The sequence below is a fragment of the Rhinichthys klamathensis genome, unplaced genomic scaffold, assembly GCF_029890125.1.
Source record: "Rhinichthys klamathensis goyatoka isolate OS25496 unplaced genomic scaffold, OSU_Roscu_1.1 h1tg000191l_1, whole genome shotgun sequence".
Classification (NCBI taxonomy): Eukaryota; Metazoa; Chordata; class Actinopteri; order Cypriniformes; family Leuciscidae; genus Rhinichthys; species Rhinichthys klamathensis.
This window is the reverse complement of record NW_026606717.1, coordinates 8,872,105-8,885,305: the sequence shown is the minus strand read 5'-3', so window position 1 is coordinate 8,885,305 and position 13,201 is coordinate 8,872,105.

The window sequence follows — 13,201 nt, the reverse complement described above, 5'->3', positions numbered from 1 at the left end:
TTACAAAATTTTTGAAAGTCTGTTGCAGGCAGTGAACCATTCATTAATCATGATCATCATCCCATGGATTGCGGAACAGCTTTAAGCACAGGAAGAAAAGTTCAACCGCTCAGAAATCTAGAGAGAAAAAAAAGCTCATTTCAGTTTCCATTGCAGTCATCCCTATTTCAGCCTTCTTCATTTCCTCTTTCCCCTCAAAATTGCTCACACTGCATGATCCACTACACACAGTATAAAGAGCCCTGGATCCCCACAGCACATCAGATATGAAGAAAAAGCCAAAAGCTAAACCTATAACATTCATCCTTCCATATTCATACAGGACAAAAAGGATGAGAGCTTTGATCTGAACCGCAAGGTTGAACTGCTCAGCTTTTTAAAAAGTGATGCAGGTTGATGGAGCTCGTTCTGATCACCCGAGGGAATCCGCCGGGCCGCATTACAAGAGCTCTTGAATTTCCTGCATGTTCTCTGTGGCTACCAGCAGAAAGGCTTTCAGTTTTTACGGTTTAAATACATACTTTTTAAAGGTTTTTTTTCTTGTCTTTTGTGAAGCCGTTGAAGTTTTAGAGATTTAGTGAGTCACCATGAAACTTATGTGCTTCGATATGGGAACACCATCATATCCCATTTTGGAGTAAGACAAATGAATATGACTGTCTTTCCTTTATAGACACATGTGACATTCAAAGACATTCGCAATCTATTAAAAACATGCTTAACCCTCACTGAAAAATTATCATGCATATGGAAGAATCACATGCATTTTGGAAAGAAATTCACATGCATAAAGATTATGAAAACACAAAAATCTCTGTTTGACTGGGGAGGTTTGTTGCATGAACAACAATATGAACAAAATTGAACCTACAACCTGTGTTATGAGCTTAGATGTGCGACGACAGTATTTCTGTGGATTATTAAGTCACTCACATATTAGCATTGTATACTTTTAAGTTGTTCTTGCAGTTCAACTGGTAAAGTCGCAATGGCAAGGTCATGGGTTCGATTCACAGGATACAAACAGGCAAACATGTAAACCTTGAAAAAAAATCGTATTATCTTGAATAAATATCATCGTTAATGCAATTAACATTTTAAGTTATCACAGACAAAATCCACTAACAGTTTCTAGCTTAATTTGGCCAACTTAGTTAGTAGTGGCCAAGAACTGGATCATTGATTTGGTAAATTGAACTTGAGAACTGAATCAGTTGAATTCATTAATGAATCATTCTTTTGTATATGTTCTTGAGTTACAATAAAGTAAAGGGAAAATCTTTAAAAAAAAATAGCTTAAAACACATGAAGTTTTTAGAAATAGATTAATGGATATAAAAATTTCATGTGATGTAACAAGTTTATTAACATATTTAATTTACATCTAGAATATGCAGGCTCATTATCTTAAGAAAAAAATTTTAAACATGCTTTTTAATGTTTATGTTTTTTAAAACATATATATAATTATTTATTCACATGTCATTTTAGAGGAGTCACACCATTTTACAACTAATCTTGCCTTGTCATAAAAAATCAAATGATCTTAAACTTTAAGAGGCTTACTGACCTTGACTTTTTAAAATATTATTGTGACCTTCTCAATAATCCAGTCACAATGTTTTTTCAGTTAACAGCTCAATGAAGGGAAAAAAATAGTATGCTCTACTTTCGGAAGCTCTGTAACTGGTGCTTTCAGCCATCGCGTGTCAATTGCTGAGACTTATATATACATGAGCATACGCTCTCAAAATGACATCTTCCATTAACAAACGTGCTATCAGGGCTCCATCTGTCCTTATGTTCAAGTAAACTGTCTCAGTCTTTGTGCTTTTTCTTCCTGAAGAGCATTTCTGGATGAAAGATACTATGTACTATGAATATCTGGTTAGGGGTTGTTGGTTTTCACATTACTGTTAATCGCATTGCAATTCTCTGCTCACAGCTTAAAGGGGAGGAGACCCTCCTCACGCGCCCTAGGGTTGTGTGCGCTAAATATTTTCATGTTGCTATATTGATTTTGCATCATAGTCTACAGTGCAGTACAACAGTTTACTGGTCACTGCAAATATCAAGCGATCAGTGCTTCAAAGATCGATGTTTTATAGAAGTGTAATGATACCCTCATGTCACGATTCGATACATATCACGATAATGAACTCACGATACGATATTATTGCGATACTCCAAGACACATGGTAAAAGGTTAACAAAAAATGTACTGTTGTTTAAAATGCTAAATTTGATATTACATTGTGGGTGTAAATGAATAGGCTTGGACTTGGTGCTGGAAACCCAACGCACGGGACAATAGTGACATCAGAATAAAAAATATTCATTATTCTGAAGCTGAAAATACAGAATTATCCGACTGAGCCTGGGTTCTCCCAAGGTTTTTTTCTCCATTCTGTCACCTGATGGAGTTTTGGTTCCTTGCCACTGTTGCCTTTTTCCACCTTTTTTCACCTTTGTTGCCATTGGCTTTTGGCTTGCTTAGTGGGGACATTAAATTTAACATTTAATTTAATTTTCAACAATAATATTGATCTGCCTGCATTGACACCATTACCGGTATATGAGAACTGAACTGACCTGGACGATGACATCACGGTTTTCTCCAGAGCGGCTATATATATATATATATATATATATATATATATATATATATATATATATAAATGAACAAAATTAATAATGTTTTTACAACAAAAATGAAACATCACAGAACTTACTTCAGCTGGACTGTGGCGCTATTTTCTTAAAAATAAACTGCATTATTTTCCTGTTATCTCTGTAAAGCTGCTTTGAAACAATCTGTATTTGTAAAAAGCACTATATAAATAAATGAGACTTGACTTGACTTGACTAGAGTATGGCACTAGTAACACCAAAGTGGGTTCGATTCCCAGGATACAAACTACAATTTCTCTTTTGCTTATACACTATCCATATTCAAGCAAGCAACCAAACTTCACCTACAGAAATTGAAAATTAATGTGGCACTACACTTATTCACAAACTAGTTTTCCCTCAAAAATTCTATATATGATAATATTTTTCAAATAAATTTAATAATAAAATGAATAATTCTATTATTCGTATCTGAATACTGATTTAAAGACATAGTTAACCCAAAAAAATGTTAATCTGTCATCATCAATCATTATGATGAAACTGTAACTCTATGCAAAAGAGATTTTTTGATAATGAAATAACTGTTATTGGGTGATATTTGATATTTTAATTTATATTATTACATTGGTATGCTGTGTTACAAGAAGGTCCTATGTCTATTTGGAAGTTAAAATCTTAAAATGATACTGATTGGCAAACATGGGGCTCGAGATTTTATGTTCTGCATATCAAAAAGCCCAGGCTCCTAACAAAAGTCTGAAGCAAGGAAAAGTGATTCATCGCTTTTGAGAGACATCGAGTGAATTAAATTGCCATACACAGCCTTCAGACTCGCACTTGGTTGCTTTTGAAATTCATTTCCATGGATTGCCCTCATTAAAACCAGCGACGAGAGTTCAGCGCGGTTGAAGTCTGTAGTGGAGGCGACTGCTTGACTAACATTACGGCTGGAATATACGAGACCTTTTTAGCATGAGGCCGAATGTACTATCCCTTCCCTCCTACTCTCACACTTCAGCTAACTCACTCAGAGGTTTCTACATGAATAATTGGCTATGGGTGAAGAAAACGATCAAACACCTGAGCAGAATCAAAATGGCCACCGTTTTTTAAAATAATATAATAAACATGTTTACGCAAGCTAGAGTTGATAATGAGAAAGTCCTGTGGAAGATAATTAAAGTTCCGTAAAGTGCATGGCCTTATTTAGTTAAAAACAGTTTATCTAGGAGTGTGAAGTTATTGAGTTCAAGTGTATTTTTAGCCAAGGAGTCTGGGTTTATCTCTTAAAGGCTCATTCGTTTGGCTGTTAAAATTCTTGAGTTAATATGCATAATATGCTGTGCATTCTTTTCATTAAATAGTAGGCAAAAGTACACAATAATGATGCAAGAATAAATATTTCAAACAGTAGTAGGGCTGTAGTCAAGTCCAAGACCAGGACTAGGCGAGACCGAGTCAAGACTGAGCCCAAAGAGGTCCGAGTCCAAGTCAAGACCGAGTCCAACTGAGCCAGTCAAGACAGAGATAGAAAAAAAGAATCCTCTTCAAGACCACGCACTTAACTTTCTATTCTAAGATAATCATTTTGCATTATTATTTGTAATGATCAAAAAGCATGTGTGCATATTAGCTGCCTGGTTGTTTTTAAATTCACTATAGGAACAGAATATTTGAATTAGTGTTGTAAATCGATTAAAAAAATATACTAGATTAATCAAAAGTTGTTTCTGTGATGAATCGCGATTAAAAACAAGTTTTTATATGTTTTTATTATATTTAATGATGTAATCATTTCGCAGTTAATCTCCAAATTAATATAGAAACAACATAAAGACAGTATATTTAAAATACTTATTTAATGGCATCTTTTTATGAATGAAGGCCAGTATTATTGATATTAATACAGCTACTGAAGTCTCAAGGAAAAAGACACCCCACCCCCACCCCCCCCCCCCCCCCCCCCCAACATACTAAAAGTCCTAAGAAATCCTAGTTGAGGAAATATGTTTAATTCTCATCAATCCGAGATGTGTGCCAATAAGGTCAGACAACAATACACCCCAATGGGGCTATTTTTTTTCCTTTACTCCTATCAAAATGAAACTTTACACAATGAAAGTATCCATGAAAAGTAATTTTTTTGTATTACCGGTTTCTTTGAAAATGAATTTTAATATGCAAATGAGCTATACACTAATCGAATATGCCCAAAATACACCCAAATAGACTTAATTTTTTCCTTTACTCCTACCACAATAAAACTTTACACAATGAAAGTCTACAAGAAAAGTAAAATATTTTGTATTAGAAGTTTCTTTGAAAATGAATTTGAATATGCAAATATTCCCCCCCCCCCATTTTAAAGTTTAATTATAGCCATTCAACATTAAAGTGTTTTGAAAGCTCTAATAAAAATGACATTTATTAGGCTTCAAAAATATAACAACTTTTAATTTAACTGAACTTAAAACAATCCTCACATAAACCCATAATAAATGTCATATTTACCTGTGCACTTCCTGTCTAACAGGTTGGAAATATACCTACTGCATGAATTATAACTTAAATAGCCTATAGACTATTAAAGCTACAAAAGTTCTTTAGTCAAGAGCAGTGAGTAATTTTTTCTGTCCCCTTTGTTCTTTGTTTAACTTTACTGACAGACAGAATTAGTGGCTTCTTTCACTTTAAGAGCAGCCGCTGCTGACAGGCGCAGATCTCACACGCGTCTTTACGACGTTCATTTTAGACTTTTTTTTTACTCATTTAAGACTGATCTTATGAGGATACTCGACTTTTGGCATTAATGTGTGTTATTGTTCGTTTTCGTTTCGTTTTCAACACGATTCTGGCGCGTTGTCTGTGCGCATGATACTGGTGCGCGTCTTTTTTGTGTGTCACAAAGAGGACATTCACAGGCAGCACATTCTCTTTTGTTTTGCAGCGCTTGAATGGTTTAAAAGCATTTGCATGAATAAGAGTGTGATCAGAATGTAACGCTATAGCCAAAAGATGGCAGAAAATACGGATGCTGTGTTAATTGCTTTAAATATTTTAACGTGTTAAACTGGACAAAAACGTTAACGTTGACAAATAAATGTTGTTTCTAGAGCAACATTAAAGTTTACAGCAGTAAACAGCATTTTGTGTAAACATTTCTTGTTTCCTGTTAGTTCAATCAAAAAGAGTAAGAATAAATGCATTTCCTTGCTACACAGTCAGATACTGTAAACAGGATGTCTACTTGGATAACATACTGCATCTGCTATGCAACCAAGTTGCATGAGGACTATGCTGGGTGGCTAAAGTAAACATTCATGCATAGTTATTGTGGATTTATGGACTGACATATATAAGTCCATGAATGTCAAACAGTTGCATTTCCTGCAGAGGGACCACAAAACTGTTTAAAAAAAATATCCAATGGACCGAGACATCATCTATTAAACACATCAACAGAGCCCAAATGTCTAGATTTATATTATTAGATTTATTATTAATTATAATCATAGATTTTTATTAATTTCAATTAGTTTTTTCGTTGGATCGCAAAGAGGTCTATCCGTGTGTGATAATAAAATCGATCACAAAAAGCGTTCTCAATTGAAACAAGTACAGACCTGGGGTCTCATTTATAAAACTGTGCGTAGGATCCTTACTAAAAGTGTACGTGCGTCCGAAAGCCAAAAATGTCATACGCAAACAAATATTCAGACTTATAAAACCGTGCGTACGCCAGAACCTGCGCAGAATTCACTTTATAAATCCCAGTCAGCGGAAGATTGTGCGCACATGCGTCTCCACCCCGAAATAACCATATATGGAGCTTACAACGCCTAGTTTTACTAAGCATATCCTCATCTGCATATCATTTGCATATGATTATTCATCCACGTGATAACATGTTTAACGGTAGGCTACAAGACATTTGGAAAATATGAAATACGGATGTGCCGTCACATTAGTTACATTAATAAAAAATAATTTAGTAGCCTATATCCTTGCCTTGTTTTTGAATACATAAATCAAATAGTGTAAAATACATTTCAGAGAAAGTTTTTCTCAATCTTTTCCACTGGCCAAAGAGTATTTTTAATTGATTTATATTTTTAATGGAAACAGATAGACCTTGTAGTGCATTATTTGCACGAAACTATTTTCTCAGACAATCTGCTATTATCATGATAAGCAATTATCTCTGTAGTTAAAAGATTAAAACACAGCATGCCAGAGGAAAGTGTTTGAAAGCATTGCATCCACAACAAATATTTCTATTTATTGAATATAAAAAAATGTTGTAACTTCTCAGTAATGATTTCATGTAATTTAAGTGTCTAACTCCATTAATCAGATTGGCATATTTAATCTTAATGTTTATATCAGAAGTAAAACATAGTTTTAATTATTTAAACTGTTATTGTGAACATATTTCACAGAACACTGTATGTGGTGTTTTCACCCTTCAACAGAACACACTCCATGCGGTGTCTATATCCAACTTTTTATTTTCTCTTTTTCATTATTCAACACCATTCCTCACTAGAGCCCCTAGTGGTGCAGTTCCACATTAATATGTTATAGTCAGAAATTACTATGAACTGAACATCAAGTATTGTATGCTTCTCAACACAACACTGTATTTATGATTATAATGAAGATTTACGATTTTAGATAGGCTGCGTCAGTTTCACTAAAGAACAAAGGGATGGATGTTTGCTTCATGTGATAGGCTTGGTGAGTGAAATTATATTTGTATTATCTTTCTGTATACTGTATGTATAATTTTCTTTAGATTTTCGGTCTAAAAGTGACCAAAAAGACATTTAGCTCCAGCTCACCATCGGTGTCGCCAAACTGCTCCGTCTCCAAAACGTGCGTACGCACGGCTCAAAGTTTGCTTAAAGGTGCGCACATTCTCCCGTCAAATTTGTTTTTTATAGATCACAACCTTTGCGTGGTAACTGGCGTACGTACGTTTCCAGCCCCGTTTTGTGCGTAGGCACACTTTATAAATGAGACCCCTGGACCTGGAAAACAGTCCTTACATCACGACAAGCTGATATCCCTAATTAAATTAGTTCTGTCCCAATTGGGCTGTGTAATAGATCAAAATATTCTCAATGTCTTTGCTTGGTATGTAGGAGTAGGTTTATCATCTCACCCAGTGAGAAAAAGTTATTGATATCTTGAAGAATACCGTAAATATATCTTCTGTATCAGGGTCCTGTCAGCTTGGTTGGTCTTGTGCTTGGTTTGGTGACAGGCTCCTGACACTCATGTGTTTGTCTTGTGTTCGTGTGAGCATATGGCTTTGGAGTTGCGCTCTGGGTCGTGCGCTCTTACTGTATGTCGATGTCTTGAGTGTTCGGGGCATGGTGTCTAGATTCTGACACTTCGGTCTAGTCTAGGTTCACTTTCGGTGTCAGGGTCCTGACATCCATGTTCCGTGCACTTCTGTCTGTCTTGTGTCTTGTTTTCTGTTTGGGCACATGGCGGGTCAGGGTTTTTGTCTGACATGTGCTCTTCTGTCGTGTGTGTGTTGGTGTGAGCACAAAGCTTCTGTCATGTTCGTTTGCCATGTGCTCTTCTGTCCTGTGTATGTTCAACGCATTCTCACCCCAAGGCGTCACTAAAATGACAATTTTGACCATGCTTCAATATTCGACGCTTTAGGCACCCTTTAGCGTCAGTTACATGACGCGATCCTAGGGCGTCATCTTACTGACGCTTTACCTAAGCGTCAGTTAGATGACGCGGGTAGGTTTAGGTCTGGGGTAGGGTTAGGATTAGATAGCGTCATCTAACTGACGTTAAAGGTAAAGCGTCAGTAAGATGACGCCCTAGGATCGCGTCATGTAACTGACGCTAAAGGGTGCCTAAAGCGTCGAATATTGAAGCATGGTCAAAATGATTCCCAAGGCGTCAGTTTCATGACGCCTAGGGATGAGAATGGGCTGTGAGAACATGTGGCTTCTGCATGTTTGTTTTGCCATGTGCATTTTGCATATGGCTTTTTGTTTGTTTCTGTTTCCGATGCGCTCTTCTGTCAGTCTTTAGTCTTGGCCCGACCCCACTTGTTACCTGGGCATTGGTTCACTTGCCCCACCCTTCCTCCCTTGCTATGTGCCTTGCTTCCTTCCCTGTTTAATCTGCCTGTGTGTTTTGTCCTGTGCTGGTTCATTGGTTTTTACCTGCTGTTTCCCTTCCCTGGACTTTAACCTTAAATAAAAAAAGAAGTTTCACACTGCGTTTGAGTCCTCGCCAACTCTCTGCAAGACTTGCGTGTCTTTTTGAACTATTTATTAAAAGGACCGTTCATTAGATATATTTATGAATTGGACTACACTGGACATGTGTGCAACCTGCGTGCACTACTTAATAGTAGGGTTGGGTATCGTTTTAATTTTAAAGGAGGTTATATGATGCGTTTTCATGTTTTCCTTTTTCTTTAGTGTGTTATGTAGCTGTTTGTACATGTATAAGATCTGAAAAGTTACAAATCTCAAAGTCTCCCACAAAAACATACGTCACTAGGTGGAATTTGCATTATGCCGCCCAAATGTATACGCAAAGAATGAAGGCGTGGCTTCATTTGTAGTATTTGGGTATGTTTACACGACAACTATGCTTTTCTGCCTATAGACGACACCATTGTCAAAACGATCCCCATTCACACGGATCCGCGAAAACGACTAAAAACGCTGTATTCTGCTGCCAGGCCAATAGATGGTGATGAAACAGACTGAACACGTAATAGGCTACACATTTTACAGTAAAATTACATTAAATGTACCATTAGATCTATCACAGTTATTTACCGTATATAGTAAGGAAACTTTCTGTTAACCAATTAACAGTTTTTCACTGTAGCATTTTTACCGTCTTTTACCGTTAAAATCACGATCATTTTTTACAGTGTAGGCTACACATGTGCATGACGTCATCGTCTTCAGAGATTTGCGTTTTTGTTGTTTACACTGAGACATTAAAATCGTTTTTTCTGTGCCAGCGCTTTGGATGTATGTGCAGCACAGAAAACAGTGTGCAGGACTTTTTGTGCTTGAATGGTTTAAAGTCATATAACAATGCACACAAAGAAATCGATAAGAGGAATCGGATTTTTAATTTTATAAAAAGTATCCGATTCCAGAACTGGAATCAATTTTCCATGGATGGATGGATGGACCGATCCTAAAGTTCAGGCACTTCTCAACCTTTATGCTAAGGAGGAAATCCAGTGCGACTTTGAAGGGACCGAGCAAAACATGATTATGTATTTCTGCTCAGCTAGTGACATTGGGCATCAACCACACGGCAACCACTAAAATATTTTTTTGGTATACTGTTTACTTTCTTTGTTTAACAATTCTATCTGATAATGTATTAGATAGGACTGTTAAACAGAACGTAAAACTAATGAAGATGGAGAATGGGAGCGCTGTAACATTCTCAGTGCTGTCAAAATCCTGCACAACAACCAGAACGGCTGGATGTAAGTGACGCCTTATGTCATAATTCTTACTGGCAGCGTGAATGCAACCAGGAAAATGGACCTAGGGAAAACATCTAGCTTATGTATGTAACCTCGGTTCCCTGAGAAAGGGAACGAGACGCTGCGTTGTCAGTCGTCACTATGGAAACGCATCCATCAGCTTCAAAATATCTGCAGGAAGACATACAAGCATGCCGGAAGTATGGCAACACGGCAGCTTCTCGTTCCTGTATCGGCTGGACACACAATTATTCTTTATATTTAATGAATCATCCAACAAGACCCCTCGCAACAAATCTAGGTGACAAGGTGTGAACAACCTCCTCAAAAGGCAGAACAGACCCCTGGTTACCAAAGCAACAAAGATAAACCAGCAAAGATAAGGCAGTTTACAACCCAAAAGAATGTGGAGAAAGTGTTTGCTCTCAACGGCATTCCCTATTGAAACAGACACATAAACGGCCGTAAAAAGGACTTCGGTTAATTCATAATGAACATGCATTTCCCCAGGACATTGTGTGTATTATTGTGTATCCACCCTGGTAAAGCCGCACCTACGAAAACCACATTGTCTGCCTCCGTATTATTAGTTAAAATATTAATATTGTGTGTTCCAATCAAGCTTTGATTTCATAAAAAAAAAAAAATCTAAATATTTTTATAATATTGTGTCTAGAATGTAAGTAACTCAATATTTAAACTCCAATCAGAAGATATTTAATGTAAAGTGATGTGGAGCAGGATTTTGGACCAATGAGATTACAATTGTACCGGACTATCCAGCTTGTAAGACGTAAGATCCATCAGTGCATTTGTGGCTCTGATTTTTACAACATAGTGTCTTTATTTGCACTGCAGATGTGGAGCCTTTTGCTGTTGTACAGTGATTACATTTATTTCTTCATTCTTCTGTCTGACTTACATTTCAGTTGAAACCTCAGCCAGTCCTCTCTTAAGGCATAATTTGTTTTGGCAGCAGAGGAAACACTGGCCTATACATGGTGTACAGTAATGAATAAGTTAAGTAGAAGGGCTGGCTCTGTCTCAGCCACAGATGGTGACCTCCTTCCCAGACAAAAAAGAGAAAGACTAATGGCTAAACATATTACCCATTAATAAGAGTCCTCGAAGACGTACAAGTCTCCCGCCTCTATTGTGAGTTTGAAACACTCTTCTCTCTTACAGATTGGCAGCCATTTTACTGGGCTGTTTACAATTCCAGAAGCCAAATAATGAAGGAATGCTAATGAATGATGCCATTTTTCCTATTATTGTTTTTTGTATGACAGAATGTGAAACCAAAATAAATAAATAAACAGAAAAGACTGTGGCAAAGCAGTGAGGCAGGTAATTGCTGCGAAACTAATTAGCTAACTACTCAAGGACAGCTTGGGATGGGAAAACAAGGAGGAGGTGCTGTGTCACCAAAAGTAATTGGATGGAAAATACTCAGGAAAGTGTTGTGTAAACAACTGAAGTAAGGAAGTTCGGAGAAGGACCTGCCAAGGTTGAAGATTAAACGAATTAATGAGTGTGATGGGGCGCCATCAACAATCTGGGTGCTGTTCTCTCTTACATGAGAATCGACTGAGGCAATCCCCAATTACCGTTCCTCTCAAAGAGCTCATGCGGCCCTCTGTTTCAAAGATGAGTAGGGTAAGAATCTGTGTCAACCGAACAGAATGAAGAACAAAGATGTGCTGTATGTCAGATCCTAAGAAGCCATTTGAAAATGCTCCATTTCTTCATGTACTGTATCCACAGGCCAATTATTCAGTCCTCAGGTTTGAGTTTGGTTAAAACTTTTTAAAACAAACATCACATCATACACTCTTAACAATAAAGCTTCTTTACTGGCATCTATGGTTCCCTGGTTTCCCAAAATGTTCTTTATAGTGGAAAAGGTTTCTTTAGATATGTACAATGCCCTTCACACTAAAAAAAATTCGTTTAAGAACTGTTCTCTGAAAGGTTATTTTGGAAACCAAAAATGTTCCCAAGTTGGCATCCCTGCAAAAACTCCTTTTTGAAATCTTCATTTTTAAGAGTGTATAATGATCTTTGCTCATTTAAAATTGTTCCAGGCAGCATTAAAGTAGTAAATATGACTCATACACTATATTCCGGGGCTTATGAAGTCATATGATACCTTTGTGTGAGGAACAGACCCAAACTCAAGTTGTTTTTAGGTAAATCCTTGGAAGTTAATGAGACAAGCAGCCATGTGTAGTTTGTTATAATTCAGTTAGAAACCAGGGGGCATATTACAAAAACGTTTTGTCTTAAGTCTTAAGTTAAGATCTGACAAGTTAATTTAGGATTTTTCACAAATTCATATTACAGAAGCAAATCTTAAGTTGATTTAGGATTCTTATCCTATCTTACAAAATCTCCAGAGGTGGAAAGAGTAATAAAATATTGTACTCAAGTAAAAGTACTACTACTTCATTGAAATTTTTACTTACCGGTCTAAAAATCTACTCTGGTAAAAGTAAAAAGTAGCTCATTTAAAATTTACTGAGTTACTTTTTTAACAGCGGGGGTGGGGGACTCTCCAGTGTATGGTTGTAATGGTAGGAGATTTTCACAGTATGATAACGTCTCCGAAAATATCACGGTTTACAGTATTAATCAATTATTAAATAAATAAACTGTATTATTAAATTATGGTTATTATTATTATCATCAGTTAAAATGACAGTTAAATGAATGAAAACAGGGTTTGTTTGTTTTTTGCTTTTATTATAACAAACTTGAAACCATTTGTTTGTTTTGTTTATTAAAATTTCAATAAAACATGTCTAATCAATTAAATTCGATAATTGATAATGAATTAGATTAACAACTTATTTTTATCATTATTATTCTTCAACATTTTAATAAATTATTATTGTCCTATGAAATGTATTTTATTCAGAAAATTAATGTTTCTTTTTATGATTTAATCCAAATATATTATCAAAAACGGTGGTTATCAAATGTAAATTTAAACGTGTGTCCTTTTATTTTTTGGCGAAGCGCTGCAAAAACGGATTTACTAAATTAAACCATGGACAAAAAATATATTCCTTT